At 34.8% G+C, this 16,315-nt stretch overlaps 1 protein-coding gene across 2 annotated transcripts in view; it reads right to left on the bottom strand.

Moving 5' to 3' along the window:
* Nucleotides 1-16,315, bottom strand: part of ZNF385B (zinc finger protein 385B) — a 403,118-nt gene that overhangs the window by 351,759 nt on the left and 35,044 nt on the right. The gene's annotated exons all lie outside the window — the stretch shown is intronic.

The following is a 16,315-nucleotide window of genomic DNA, read 5'->3' as shown; positions in this document are numbered from 1 at the left end:
TCACAAAGTTACTTAGCATTAAAGGTTCAGTTTTGAACTCAAGTCTTCCTGACTCCATATTTAGCCTAGTTGCCTTTCAAAGGAAGGTGACCAAGACAATGTAAGGAAAATATCATTTAAATCATTCCCATTTGCTCTTCCAAGAGCAGAGGTCTCCCTTATCAAGCCATAAACAGTTCAGAATAAACAATGTCTTCTTTTTTAAATGTTTTGATCCATATTAATAACATCAGATGTATATGTAACAATTAAATGTGTATAAACTATTTGCATACATGATCTCATTTGAGTGTCACAACCGACCTATAAGATAGGTCCTGATGTTATTATTATTATCTCCATTTTACAGATGGAGAAACTGAGACTCAGAGAAACAAAGTCAAACAGTCAGAGGCAGTACTTGAACTCAGATCTTCTTAACTAAATTTAGCCCTAAATTAATCAAAAGAGATGTTACCAATCTTAAAATGCATTACAAATATCTTATTATTATTATCAGTAACAGTATTAACCATGCTGTTATGTCTTCAACATTCTGTCTCACAAATAACCACACTTATAAGGAAAAATACTGTGGAGAGGGAAACAAAATTTAAAAACATGCCTTCAGAATATATGGGATCAAAGCAAGTATGCAATAGACAGCTAAATTTGGGCTACCAACTTTATTCAAATTCCTTCTCAGAACAAATTCTCATCATATTTGTTAGTTGTCCAAGAGTTTTAAATGAATAATGGTTTTCAATAAGCTCTTGTTTCCATTGAACTAAGAATTGGTACAAGAAGCTTGAGGGTTATATAATCAAAATAAATACTCAATAAACAAGTCTAAATCAAGAGTGTTCTGAATAATTATCTTCAGAAAATGTTATGTCAAACCTAAATTCTAAGCTTTTTAAGCCATATGGAGTGCATCAAAGCAGCCACAAATATAAGTAGAGAAATTTATTTTAAACACTGCAGAAAACTCCAGAAAGGATACCCCCTCCCCACACAGGCTGCAGGTTTTCAATGAGTAACTCGTGACATCAGTGGGCATCTGGGCCATTTCCATATGAGTTATAAAAATGCATATTTACTGGAAGGTTACCATTGATATTGTCATTAATAAACAATAAAGACACTGCTAGATATTTTTGAAGGGCGTGCTATCACAGTAACTGTGCTGGATCTTCACACCCAGTTCAGTTCATCTTCCTCTTCAGGGGAGACTAGATCAGGCTTGATTCAATACCAAAATTCTGAAGAAATTTGCCTAAATTAAATATACAATTTTAAATTGATGAAGATTCATTATTCTTTGAAGTCTGTCACTTAATATAGCATGTATTAAAAGTCTCCACTAAGATAGGCAGAGTAGGGTAGGAGAGAGAGTGATAGAATAGAGATTGTCAGAAAAACAAGGATTTAAGTCCTGCCTCAAACTTACTAGCCCTGTGACGTTAATGCCTGAAAACAGGTCTAGAGTTTCACCATGGAGTTGGTCTTAGGGTGATGGATGAATCTTTTAGCCACAGGAATTCATAATTGACTGTTTCCAGTGGGCTAGAGTAGGTTCAATTTGGTTTGGTGAAGGGCATCCTCACACTAACAAATTTATAGATTTTTGAAGTAGCAGAACAAAATGTAACAGTTAAAATGAATTCTTAGGAATTCAAAGCATATTGCAACTTAGAAGATGGCAACTCAAACTATTGATCCATTTAATCCTCTAGCCCTGGGACAATGGTTTTAGAAAATAAAGTAATTTCAAACGAAATAATCTTATAATATGCTGTGCCCAATGCTCCCAAATGTTATTGTTTTAAAATAATTTGAACAGGGGGCAGCTGGGTAGCTCAATGGAATGAGAGTCAGGCCTAGAGATGGGAGGTCCTAGCTTCAAATCTGGCCTCAGACACTTCCCAGCTGTGTGACCCGGGGCAAGTCACTTGACCCCCATTGCCTACCCTTGCCACCCTTCTGCCTTGGAGTCAATAACTAGTATTGATTCCAAGACAGAAGGTAAGGGTTTTTTAAAAAATAAAATAAAATAAAATAATTTGAACAAAAAGTTAAACTGAGGTAGATCTCTACATGATAATATTTATCAGCAGAGGCTTGTCTCCATTTATACCAAACACCCCCAAGTGAAAGGACATTTCCTCTTTTATAAGTTTTAGAGAGTACAAAACAAAGCACAGAATAGGCAACATTATGGAATGACGTACAAAATGATCGATTACAAAGCTGAGGTATAGAGAACAACATTATTGGTTGGAAGTTTGTTAATGGGATCTAGCAATGACTCCCCTGCCACCCCATTTCTTCTCTCATGTGACTAAGAAGTACTCATTGTTGGAGTACAGGTGCATAATGGTGGCCTTGACTTTTGGACAGCAAGTCACACAGTCATGAAGGATAGCTTAGTGGCATAAAAACTGATCAGGTTCGGACTCCTTTTCTCACACATTTCCCTCAAGTTAGCATAATATCTTGAGGCAAGAAAAGATCAATGATTAGTGTGAGATCTTGAGTTCTAATCTTAACCCATTATAGGCTAGCTGAATTTTGAACTAAATTCAGAGGCAAAGAATCACGACTTAAGCAGTTATAAGACAAAAGCAGACAAAGGACAAAATCAATTACTTGTAAATGATACCAAATAAATCTTAATTTTCTCATGAGCAAGGGGCAGGCAAGCTAGCATAACTGAAGCAGCAAGTCAACTTGAAGGAGAGACAGGAGGCAAGTCAATCCACCACTACCCCTTCAACTACCACCTCCACCTCAGTGGACAGCTCAGGACTCTCTATCTAATATCTTCAGGAATATACCCCAATACCTCCTGCCCCACTTCTATCGAGGCTCCTGAAAGTATCATCAAGGGGAATAATCCCTATGGAGAAAGGGATATATTCACTATCACCAATTGCTAGCCAACTGCCATAAAAGGCGGTAAATCCCAGAAATAGCAGTATCTCACCGACACGCCACTATTTTCTCTTTCTTAAGTGATTTTTATTTGTTTTTAAAGAACTGACAGTATTGGGAATCTCTGACATTGGTTAAAGAATTATAGCCTTTATTTATTAAATGTGATATATGTATACTTCAGGCAGCTAGGTGGTTCAGTGAATAGAGTTCTATAGGGCCTAGATACAGGAAGATTCCTCTCCCTGAGTTCAAATTGTGTAACCCTGGGCAAGTCGTTTAACACTGGTTGTCTTAGCTTCTTCATCTGTAAAATGAATTGGAGAAGGAAATGATAAACCACTGAACAACAATGTATGCTTCCAGGTGCTATAACCTAGAAAGCCTTAACTCCGACTAGACTTATACTTTGCTTCTTCTGTTCTTTCAAACTTCTCCCAAAATGGGAATTATGTGCAGTAGATAAAACAATATGAGTTGCCGCTCCAGTCTAAGACAGGAAGAATTCTAAGTATGCACAAATGCAATGAACTAAAAGCAAATAAGGTTGTAAACCTTTAATTTACTCATTCAGTACTCCTTCCCCCATTTTTCACTATATTCTATTATGGCTATACAAACCCTACTAATGGACTTGCAACAAAACTCAAATCTAGTCCTTCATACTCACTGCCATGGAAAACTAAAAGACAGAAGCTTGCTCTGGCTGAGAGAGCAGCCAACAGTGCTCTGTGCTACAAAAAATCTCAGCCAAAGAAGTAGAGAGCAGAAGGAAGCAGGGGAAGATGCCAGAGTGTATGGGGATGCTCCAGGTCTGGCTGAAGAAAAGAGCCCAATATTGAGATAGGGTCTGTTCTATCTTTGGGGAAGTTACTTGGGATAGAGACTGAGGCCAGTAAAATGTGAATTGACCAATCAGGGAGGAGATGAAGAGAACTTTAAGGTCTAGTCTCTAAAGTAAGGCATAATTAATCACAGACAATCCACTAATACTCATATTAAATATATGCTCCAAATGCTTTAGCCCCTAAATTCACAAATGAAAAGGTAATGGAATTATAAAGAAGGCACAGATAATAATTAGATAAGGGAGTTGGAGTAGTAGAACAAATCTGAGAAGGGAAAATGGAGAACAGTTGAACACAATCACTTTGTTCAATAAACTTGAAACCATAAATTACTTAAGAAACTCCCAATTTGATGAAACTGCTGTAAAAACAGAAAAGCAGTCTGGTAGAAATTAGGCTTAGACCAACATCTTACACCCAATTACATAATAACTTCTAACTCTTTACATGTCTTTAATATTAAAAATCAGTAGAAGAGAAACATTCTTTATCTTTCATGGCTAAGGGTAGGAGATATTTTCTTAAACAAACCAATGACAGAAGTGATTACAAAAAAAGAAAGAAAGAAAAATCAAAGGAAAGAATGCTCCAAATCACCAATAATTAGAAAATATGCAAAAATGCAAAATAAAACAACTTTGAAATTTTACCTTATCCACTTCAAATTAGCAGAGAAAACAAAATATGGAAACAATCAATGCGGGAAGAATTGTGAGAAGATAAGTAAACTATTGTATTATTGGTGGATCTTGTGAATCAGTTCACAACCATTTTGGAAAGCAATTTGTAATTCTCCAAATAAAGTGACTAAACAGTCTGTACCTTTGACTCAGAGATCCCAAATTAGGCTTCTATATACACCAAGGCCAGTGATAAAAAGAAAGTCTTCATTTATATAAAAATAACTTGTATTAATACTTTTTTGTGATAACAAAGAACTGGAAGAAACTCATTGATTGTGGAATGGTTAAAGAAATGATGATCCATAAATATAATTGGATATTACTATGCTAAAAGAAATGATGAATGTGACAAAGAAGAATTAAGAGATACATGAACTGATGTAGAGTGAAGAAGAGGAAAAAATGGAGGGAGGGTGATAAGTTGGATTGTATAACTTAGGAAAATTTGTGTGGAAATTTCTTAGAATATGCAATTGATAATAAGTGGATAGAGAGATAAAAGGAAAACAATGTTCACAATGATCACAACAATGTAAATGGAAGGAACATCATGAAAAAATCTGAAGTTAATGTTGCAAAATTGCAAAGAACTTGGATAGCTTGAAGAAGAGATATGAGAAGATAGCCTGTCCTACTTTTGGTAGAGGTAAGAGGTCTACATGTGTGCCACAATGCATATATTTTCAGAGTTCTTTGACATATGTTATGCTTATTTTTTCCTTTAAAATATTATTTGATATCTGAATCCTATGGTAAATTACGGTGATTATAAAGCAAAAGATACCAATTAAAATTATTTTTAAAAAAGATGATGATGACGATGCATGGACATTCTCATTTCGAGCAACTTTGGACAAAGGAAAACCATGAGCCACAGATACTCTAGAACACATTTTCCCAATAAAGAACTTTGCTTTTCTATTGATGGAAATTTTAAACTTAAATATTGTGACAATAATAAAAAGACGAGTTAGGAAGCTGTTAAAAAGAGACACCAAGTCACAACCAGGGTAATACTGACTGACACATATATCTTCTTTAATTTTGCAAATAACTTTAAGTATATAATCTCATTTGAGTTTACAACCAGCCTGAGAGGTAGATACTACAGATATTGTTATTATTAACTTATACCCATCATTTTACAGACATAGAAAATGAGACTCGGGTAACTTATTTGTTCATGGTCTATCAGATGTGATATCTAATAAGAGTCAGAGAGGTATGTGAATCTAAGGTTTTCTGATTCTAAATTCAGCAACGTGTACCATGTCACACTGCAAGTATTTTCCCTATATTTCTATTAAAAATCAATTGCATGCAGGTATTTCATATTTCATACTACCAGCCCTCAGGAAAAAAAACCAAAACCCCTAAAATTTCTATGATATTTTAATAGCAATCAAGTGTTCTGAACCTGATTTCAGAGCATATTCAATACATATAAAATGTTCATATAAGAGAAAGAATTGAAATAAGTCAGGGGAAAACAACCAAAAACACTGTCTCCTATTACAGAGGAGAAATGAAGCTTCTTAAATTTTCTGTTTCCAAGAACTCACCAAAAGAAATATTTAATTTACTGGGTTTTTTGAAAGACACAGGTGAAAAGGCAAGACAAGCAGAACTGAATAAATCAAGCAAACATCATTGACAATCAACAAAACTTTCCAGGTGATTAAATACAATTTGAGACAGCTGGGGGTGAGCCCAATCCAGACAGGGATTCCAGGAGAACAGAATCCTTATGTTTTCAAAATGAGCTCAGAAAACAGAATTGATAAACAAGCCACAGTCATAAATTTCCCAGTATATTGATAAGACTGCAGAACAGACAATGAATAAAGAACCGAGGGGGTGAGAGGAATCTGAAAAAAGTCATAAGATTTCCAGCCTAGAGAAAATACTTAGCATATCTTCCTACAAGGTCTCACTTTCTCCCTAGGTTGCATAACAGTAAATGAAATAAATGATTTTCTTCTCCAATTTTGATTGTTTCAAAGTTCCTATAATTTTTTCCAAATTCTGTGAAAGAATTAAAATTAAATTAAAATTAATGCTGAAAAATCACAATATTTTCAACAAATCAATTTCCAATGTTTCTTAAATACTGTACAATTAAATTATTATCTGATGTGTGTGACACTTTTTGTTTTGCAAAGTATTTTTTATTCATTTCAACTCAATTCAGCAAACAATTTTTTTTTCAATGAACAAACACTTCATTTATTCAATATCCTATCCCCACTGAAAAAAGAAAGAAATCCCCCCTTGACCTTTTTTAAATAAATGTATAGTTGATCAAAACAAATTCCCATATTGGCCATATCCAAAAATATGAGTCTCGTTCTGTATATTTAGTTCAGTACCTCTGTGTAGCATTTTTTATTATTGAAAATGCAAAAAGAAGTGAAAAGAACTAGAAGAACAAGTTACAATATAACAATACTCTAAAAACAAAGAACTTAAAAAAATACTTAGAACTCTCTTCACTCAATGATCAATAAATATTCTTTATCCCCGCCCACCACCATGGAAGTTAAATTTGATTTACAATTTTTCATTTGTGTTGCTCAAAACAATTTTATAAGGCAAACACTGCAATTACTATCATACTCATGTTAAATATGGGGAAATCAAGGCTCAAAAAGTTTGTCTTACTAAAAGTTATATTGTTAATAAATAATTGAATATAACTTGAACTCAGGTCTTCTAACTCCTAATAGTATCTTTCTGCTACTACTCAGCTCTTTGTGCTAATGGTTTAATAATATTTGATCTAAGAAATGCTGATTTTGCATCAGCTCCTTTTTGGCAGAGAGGATGGACTATTAGTGTAGAGTGAAGCATACATTTTCAGATATGGCCAATGTATTGTGTGTATAAGGAGGAGTTTCTATTTGGGATAGTTGAGTTAATGAGCAATAATAGAATTATTTAGAAAAGAGTGTCAGTAAGACATCAGAAAACACAGGGAAAAATTGGTTCAGGAGACACAAACAAATGAGGCAATTTTGTTCCTGTGTGGATAGATTTAATATATGCAAACTACTTAATATACTTTCATGATTTCATATGCAATCTTTTTAAAACTTTACTTTGTATATTGACATATTTCTGTTTGTTTGTGATTGCTAAATTCATAATTTTTATAAGATTTTTAAAAGAAATTTTGCTTCTGTCTTTCCGGGCTTTTGTTTATCTGTGTTCATGAATTGTGATATTATGCCAGTAGATGTGAATGACTTGTGGAAAGAAATCAACAAAAAATATTTCATCTCCATAACTGAATTAGGCACATAGCAATAATTATAACAGCTCCTCAGCTCTCAGGGCTCCCAAACTATGGAAAATTGCTGCTGAATCAGAGATTTACATTTTGTCTTTAAATTTCTAGTCACTGAAATAGTCGTGAAATACCTCAATGAAACACTGTATTGATCTGATCAAAAATTTACCAAATTTTAAAAAAATTACTGACCACCAGTCAGGACTAACCCAACCTCTATACAGTTTCAGCTTCTCAAAAGGATAATTTCTTCCGTCTTGCATGCAACCCTTCAAGGCAGCACATACTATATTTTGATACAACAGGTCTCCCTTAAGCTTTCATCAATGCGGTTCAGCCTATCTCAATTTTTTTCCTCTTCAGACACCCAATAATTCTGAAAATCTAAAGGGAGAAAAAGATAACAAAGTAGAATTGGAATAGGAAGTTTTCTCTATTATCATTTCCCAAAGGTTAGTCCAGTGGTGATGAGAAAAATTTCTCCGAGCTATGGATGGTGGAAGGTATGGGAAATGGTGTGACCGTATAGCATTCCAATTAAATATAGAGGATAGGATTTAAGATCTCTCAAATATAATTTTAACAATTTGGTGCTTCATTAACAACCAGACAGAACAGGCTGGAGGCAACAGGAAGGTTTCAGTAAGGAACCTGGGATTTAGTCTTTACATGAGAAGGCAGTGCTTTTATTTAGTCAGAAAGACCTGAATGGTGTTGTCTTTTTCACTTAATATCTCAAGTGACTCTAGGCAAGCTACTTCCTTTAGTCTCAGTTTCCTCATCTGTAATAGCTGAAGGAACTACCTTGCAGAGTCATTGGAGATTACATACATAATGTTCTACCTAAACTTCAATTTTAAAAATGTTCTGATCTTTATAAAATTTGGGTTTACAAATATTGTTGATGCTTTTTGATTTATTCCTTCCATTTCCAAACTCAGCAAATCTTCCAGTGCAACAAAGAACTTAAATTTCTTTTTCTTTTTTTCCCCTGCCTTAAAAACTTTTGCCTTTTGTCTTGGAATTAATACTATGTATTGGTTCCAAGGCAGAAGACCAGTAAGGGCAAGGCAATTGGGGGTAGGTGACTTGCCCAGGGTCACACAGATAAGAAGTGTCTGAGGTCTGATTTGAACTCAGAACCTCTGATCTTTAAGCTTGGCTATCAACCTACTGAGCCACCAAGCTGCCCCAAGAATTTAAATTTCTTAAATAGTTCTCAAAATCAATGGACACAATGACGCCATGTGATAGCATATGGAACAATCCAAGTCTAGAATACCCTTTTCCTTCCCCCTCCATAATGTTATCTTGCATGAGATGCCTCAGTTTATCCTTTTGTTCAAATACTGTTGAAAAAATATCAGTTGAGTGACAGGGCACATATTATACAGGACCTCCTAACTCCAAAATCCTATAATTTGAAATTATTTTCTAAAACCATTTTCACAAAAGTTTCAATATTTGGCCTGGGGGATATTGACATATTTGTGATTGTTAATGAGGGAAAGCTTTCCAGGACATGGAACAATTGGTGCAAAGATGAGGGATGGACTCTTTGGCAGGAGAACAGCAAAATAATTGAAGATAGCTCTGTTAGTATCACTGAAACCATGTTAATGGATTTGATCTTTTTTCTAAAAACAAATGTCCCCATGCAAGCATATCACATACACACATATAGAAATATGGATATGTTTATATCTCGGCATCATCCTCATCTGCATAATGGTCCATATTTGTCAAATTGCTCTGTGGGATTAAGGATGGCTATAAATCTAGATATGAAATTATCATTCTATCATATTCATATATCACAATTTGTTGTCTTTCACCAGTTTATGTGTACTTGTTTTATTTTTAATTCTTTGCTACTATAAGTAGTTATTCCCTAAATATTCTAATATATAGGAAACCTTTTTTTCAAAGATCTTTAACCGTTTGGGGATATAGGGAAATGAGATCTTGAGGTCAAAATGTATGGATCTTTTTGTCACACTTTTCCATAAAATTCCCAGTTGCTTTCTAAAATAGTTGGTGCTATGATTGAAGAATACCAATAGAGATCTGTTTCTATAAGGATAGATACAACTTTATATCTGTCTTTAATCCCAAGCAGTCATTTCACAAATTGAGACCATTATCCAGAGGATGATAGTGAGGAGGATAAAAAGCTTATTTTTTATGACATTTTATAGCTTTCAAAGCATTTTATGTACATTAAATCAATGGAACCTCAAAACAACCCAGCAAGGTAGCTCCTTTAGATATTATCAGTTCTATTTTAGCCTTGAGGAAACAGGTGCAAAGATGGCAAGTGTCTGAAGCAGGATTTGAACCCTGACTCCAAGTCTAGTAATCTACCCACTTTGGGTCACTGTCAGTCAGTCAATCAGAAGGGAGAAGAATGTGTGGCTAGATCCTACTAAGAAGAAGCTTGCATTTATAGAGTAATCTTAAAACTTTAAGACTTACAATTTTTTTTCCTTTTACCAATCCTGTGAGATGGATAGTGTATATATTATCTCACCCCTTCATTCCTACAATTATTCTTTTTTTCATCTGGATCGCTAATTTTGTTGCCATAGGGAACTTTCAGTGAGGAAGCTCCATCTAGCAGCTTGCAACCTAAAGACTAAGAGAGTAGTCTAAGGCATTGAGAATTCAAGTGACTCACCCATGGTCATACATACAGTATATGTCACGGTCAAGACTTCATAATGCAAGGCTAGATTTCTAGTCATGATTCCACCCTGACTCCATTTCCATTTTATGAGTCCAAAGCTCATGGAGGTGAACTAATTTGCCCATTATCAGATAGCTACTACTTCTCAGAGTCAGTCTGACTATGAACTCTCGTCTTCTTACAATGAATAAGGATGCTCTTGCTGCAGCACCGTGACACTGCCTTATCATCACTACTGAAAAAAACATTAAGGTCAATAATGTTATCCCCATAACCAGTAGACAGAACACTTTAAAAAGCAGCGGACTGACTAACTTAGAAAGATATTAAAAGGTATTTCTGGGAAAATGTATAGTTAATCAATAGCCAGCTGGTCCTGACACATTTGAATCTACAGTCCTATAGTCCTACGAGCTGGAAGTTTGAACAGGAGCATTGAAATTACTGCCATTCATGCTCAGTTGGGATTTTGAGCTTATTAAACAAAAAGAACAAGTTAAATTAACATTCACATTCTGCAATAAGTCCTTAGAAGCAAGGGAATTCATGGTAAAACTGCCATTCCATCCTTAAATCATCTCATCATGAGTCTGTATTGCAGCCCCAAAGGTAAGATCACCCAGTGTTATGCATTTCTCTGGCAGGGAACTAAATGTAGGAGATGAAAAAAAATGCCCTCTGTACAATAGGATGAGTTCAGTCAAGTACATACAGCAAAATGAATTCTGAATGCTGTCACTTTTGTGGATTTAAGGCATGCCTTAATGTTATTTTAATGTGGCCTTTCAGTTGTTCTTTCTTTCTTCTCTTTAAAAATGGCAGTGCAACTTGTGTTGAGCTACTTCTACTGACATTTTACAGTTCCATCACAGAAATCACATCCACTGGGGCGCCATGCTTTACATGAAGATTGTGTAAAGGTAACTGGAAATATTCTACAGGAGACATTTTGATAGACACTGGAGGGACTGGATCCGCCCATGTAGATTTGACAAGTTCAGCAAACTCCAGAAGGTAAATAGGATAACTCACCTTAAAGCAGGCTTAAGACAACAATCCCTTCTCTGGGTTGGACAAAACCTTAAGTATTTCACTCTCAGCACTATGACCAACATGACTAAAGGGCAGCAGCCTGTTTGATTATCTAGTGCACAGGTCTGACAGCTACAGCCCTGCATTTCTTCTATGACCAAGTACCTATTAGTGAAAATCATAATTTATTAGCAAGTGGTTTCATGACTTTTATTGGGAAGCAGCTTCTTATCAAGTTACATCTCATCATTTTTTGCTATATCCTGAGCATATATTGACTGGGAATATCCCTTCTTAGCCCACAATTATACTTACAATTTGGAAAAGTATTATTTTTTTTAAAGAGCAACAGAGTGAGGGAGTATATTGAGATTCTCCAAAGTCATGTGCATACATGAGTTCCTGAGTATATGTATTACATGTCCAAAATATTTTTACTTACAGATAAAATTTCACATGTAATATGCAGTTGTGAAAAGGAAAAATATATGCAGGAGATACCAGTTTTCTGATTAGAGGTAATAATCCTAACACTTCTAATTAGAGGAGGAATTCATTTACTGACTCAAATCTATGTTTGCAGTCAATAGGAGTATGTGAAATAATTTATAAAACTCTCCATCTTGCTAGGTGACTGCCCTTGGGGACCTACAATTTTATGTCTACTAAAAAACCAATACAACAACGCTAATTCACCTCACTTTCAAGATTTTATGTCAGGAACTTTGAGAAAACCTTAAAAAATTTACTCTTCCAAATATTTAAACATTAGGCTCAGAATGATAATGCTTCCTGTTAACTACCAGCTCTATAATATTGTTAAGAAAATGACATCATCCAGTTTCTGATGTTAAAAAAATAAGTTCAACTACCTTATTTGGAAAATACATTTAGGTATTTCATTCATCTATGTGCTCTAATTTGGGAGGTAATGAGAGATCACAATAAATCAGTTTTAGAGCTTGGGTGCAAATCTTGTATCAGATACATACTGATTAAGTGACTCTGGACAAGTCATTTGAAATTTCAGTGTTCTAGGCCACTCTCTAAGACTCTTAGAGACTCTTAGTCTCAGAGAAAGTGCCAACCTGAATCTGTGGGGAGTTTCCTCATCAGTTTCCTATACTATTGAAATAATCAGGTAAGTACTTATTCTAGACACTACACTATCTAACTTAGGTACAAAGGACCTTACATTTGGAACCAGTCATCTTGGTGGCTGAAGGAACTTTCCTTCTTCATTCTCTCTTCCCAGAGATAGCACCCCATGATTCCCAGAGGTAGAAGGAGAATAGAAAATGGATGTTAAGTCTTAAAAGCTGCTCTTTTCTAAGTTTTCTCTCTATCCTCTCACCATTGGTCTAACACTATCACTGCTTTTATTTGAGTTCTGGCCCAAGTACTTGTTTCCACACCTCACCAGTGATTTTTTTTCTCCAAACTTTCTCATTTGAGTTTAGGCATTATTAGAAAAAGAAAAAAAAACATTCATATTCATCTTCCACGTGACATGATATGGAAAAACACTGAATCTGAAATTAGTGGATGTGGATTTGAAACCAAGTTTTGCCATTTAGTAATTCTATGATTTGGGGTAATTTATTCATTTCTCTTTGGGACTGTTTTCTCCTCTCTAAAATTAAGAGATTGGACTAGATGATCTTTAATGTCTGTTCTAGATATAAATCTATGATACTATGAGTCTATTATCCTGTTCTCTACTCCAAAGCATTCCTGGAATGAGATATCCAGCCTGGGCAGCCTAAATCTACTTTTCTTAGAGTTCCACTCAATATGTCTTCTATTATTATTCACTATCCTCTTTCACAGAAGAAGTATCTCTAATTCCCTTTAAAGTGAATTCTTCTCTATTCCTTTCACTCCAATCTCCTCCAAATCTGGGTCAGCAAAAATGCTTTCTCATTCATATCTTTATTCTCTCCTCCTCCAGTGCCTCCTGGGGTATCTTCCTATAACATACAAATCCTCTCAAATATTTTGACCCTTCTACCTCATCCAGGTACTGTCCCATTTCATCTTTTCATTATGTAACATTTGAAAAAGGTCATCTATGCTTAATGCCTCCACTTTATCATTTCTTGCCTTCAAATTCTTAGAACTTGATTTCCTCCTTTACAACTCTACTGAAACTGATAATTAAAAGTCTATTAATGACTTCTCTTTCAAATTCACTCTTTTTTAAAATTCTCATCTTCCTTGACCTCTCTTAACATTTGGTGCTGCTAATAATCTTTTCCTTGAGGCATATTCTCTCAACCATTGGCTTCAGAGATGCCATACTCCCCCCATTTTTCTTCCTTCTCTCTGTCCTTCTGTAGCACTTCAGAGTTTTCTGATCTTAAAAGGTATATTCCTCAGCTTTCTTTTCCTATCCCTTTCCTCTACAATTTCTCCCTTGAAAGTCTGAATTCATTCCTGTAGCTTCAACCATCACAGATGACTTCCAGATCAACATCTTTACTTCTCAACTGAGTTTCAGACTTACATCTCCATCTGCCAACAGAAAACAGAGCTAACAGAGGACAGATGCAGAAATGTGGCATATTCTTGCAATACGATTGGTAGCATTAAAACTCAGATTCTACGAGGCTGGTGAGGACAGTCTAGGACATCAAAAACATATGATGGGAGGAGGTTGTTGGGTTTTTTTAAGCCCATATTGATGAAAAGAAAATGGAGTTTATATTTGTAGAGAAGAGCTGATTTCAGAAGTTTTAGAGGAAGGATGGTAAGCATCCTAGAGAGTCAAATTCTATAGGGCAAGTCAAAAGAGATAGGAGATTTTAAGAATAAATTTCAGTAGACGAAAAGAGAAACACTTCAAGACTAGTCAATGAAGACCTAACATACTTAAAGCATGCTCAATATGCTTCTCCTGTTGTTGCTTTTATGACTTCCCTAGTAGGCAATCAACAACCATCTTGATGCTCAAGAGCCTAGGAAAGGAGGAAAACACTGCTTGAATTCTGAGATCTCACAGAACCCTATATCAAAGAAAGAAGGCAAACATAGGAGAGGGCTCCATCCAAGAAGCTGCTTTATCTGGAACCTCAGCTCCAGAGAGTCACCCATATACTCTTAAAAAAAGACCCAACCCCTTACCTTCTATCTTAGAATCGATGCTAAGAATTGGTTGCAAGGCAAAAGAGTATTAAGGGCTAGGCAAATGGTAAGTAATTGCCCAGGGTCACATAGCTAGAAGTGTCTGAAGTCAAATTTGAAAATAGGATCAACTATCTTTAGGAATGACTCTGCTGGCCCTATCCATATACTCTTTTTTTTTTTAAACCCTTACCTTCCATCTTAGAATCAATACTGTGTATTGGTTCTAAGGCAGAAGAGTGGTAAGGGCTAGGCAATGGGGGTCAAGTGATTTGCCCAGGGTGACACAGCTAGGAAGTGTCTGAGGTCAGATTTGAACCTAGGACCTCCCGTCTCTAGGTCTGGCTCTCAATCCACTGAGCCACCCAGCTGCCCTAAGGTCCTGGTTATTTCTAATCCTTCTGTTAGAGAGAACAAGGACAATCTTAATTTTCTATTTGTATACTTGGCACTTAGTATAGTGCTTTTTAATAAGACATTAATAAGTGATTAATTAATCAATCATCTAGAAAAGGAAGCAATGATTACAAAGAGCCAGTGAGATTTTATCAAAAACAGGCCATGCCAGACTAACCTCATTTCCTTTTTTTTTTTGGACTGAGATATTAAAGTGAAGGATGAGAATACTGTATAGATCTAATTTACCTAGTTTTTTCCTTTGTTATTGTGATCTTAATAATCAAACACAAATGTTTTAATACACTAAGAACAAGAAAATTATGTGAGCAACTGCATTTATATTTTGTTTTAATAAATTGATGAAAAAATTTAAGTATTCACTATATGCCAAGCACTCTGCTATGCTCACCACAATATATATGTGCATTTATAACTAAATACATAGATATAGCTTATATGCTATAATATATAATAATATAAATTTAATGCATTATAATGTGTAATATATGTAATTACACATATATGTGTATAGGTAAACCTACATATATATTTATATATATATGTAAATATACACACATAGAGATATATATATATATATATAAATTTCAAGATTTTTGGAATAACCCATATATATGTGTATATATGACTATATGAGAAAACAGTGACAAACTGCTTTGTGTTCCTTTCTGCTCACTTTTTTCTGTACATTTTTAAATGATTGATGTTCTTTTGCTCATATTTATCTGTGTCTATTTACATACTCTCCCGCAGAAGACCTTGATAATTCAATAAGATGGAATAGGAGCTGGCTGGATGATCAGATTCAAATATTAGTTATTAAAAGTTCAATGTCAACATGGGAGGAGGAATAATCCCAAGAAATTGTTCTTAGTTCTGTGATGTTTCATACTTTTATCAAAGCCTTGGATAAAGGCATAGATGGAATGAGCATCGAATTGGTTGATAATATAAATCTGGTAGGTAGAAAAAGCATACTGGATGGTAGAAAGGATCCAAAAAATCTTGACCGATTAGAGTACTATGCTTAATCTAATGAGATGACCTTTCATAGGGATAAATATAAAATCTTATACTTAGGTACAAAAAGTCAGCTTCACAAATAAAGATGGAGGATTCATGATCAGATAGAAATTTGTTTGAAAAAGATCTTGGGATTTTATTTAACTACAATTTTAGTGAGTTAGTACTGTGATGTGGCAGACAAAAAAACCAAAACAGCTAATTTGATCTCAAATTGCTGCAAGATGAACTTTATGCTTTAGTTTCAGAGAATCTGTATTTTGTCTAGTCAGACCTCTTTTGGAAAACTTTAAAAAAAAAA

The sequence above is a fragment of the Gracilinanus agilis genome, chromosome 3 (genome assembly GCF_016433145.1).
Source record: "Gracilinanus agilis isolate LMUSP501 chromosome 3, AgileGrace, whole genome shotgun sequence".
Lineage (NCBI taxonomy): Eukaryota > Metazoa > Chordata > Mammalia > Didelphimorphia > Didelphidae > Gracilinanus > Gracilinanus agilis.
This window is presented reverse-complemented; position numbering and strand designations above follow the sequence as displayed.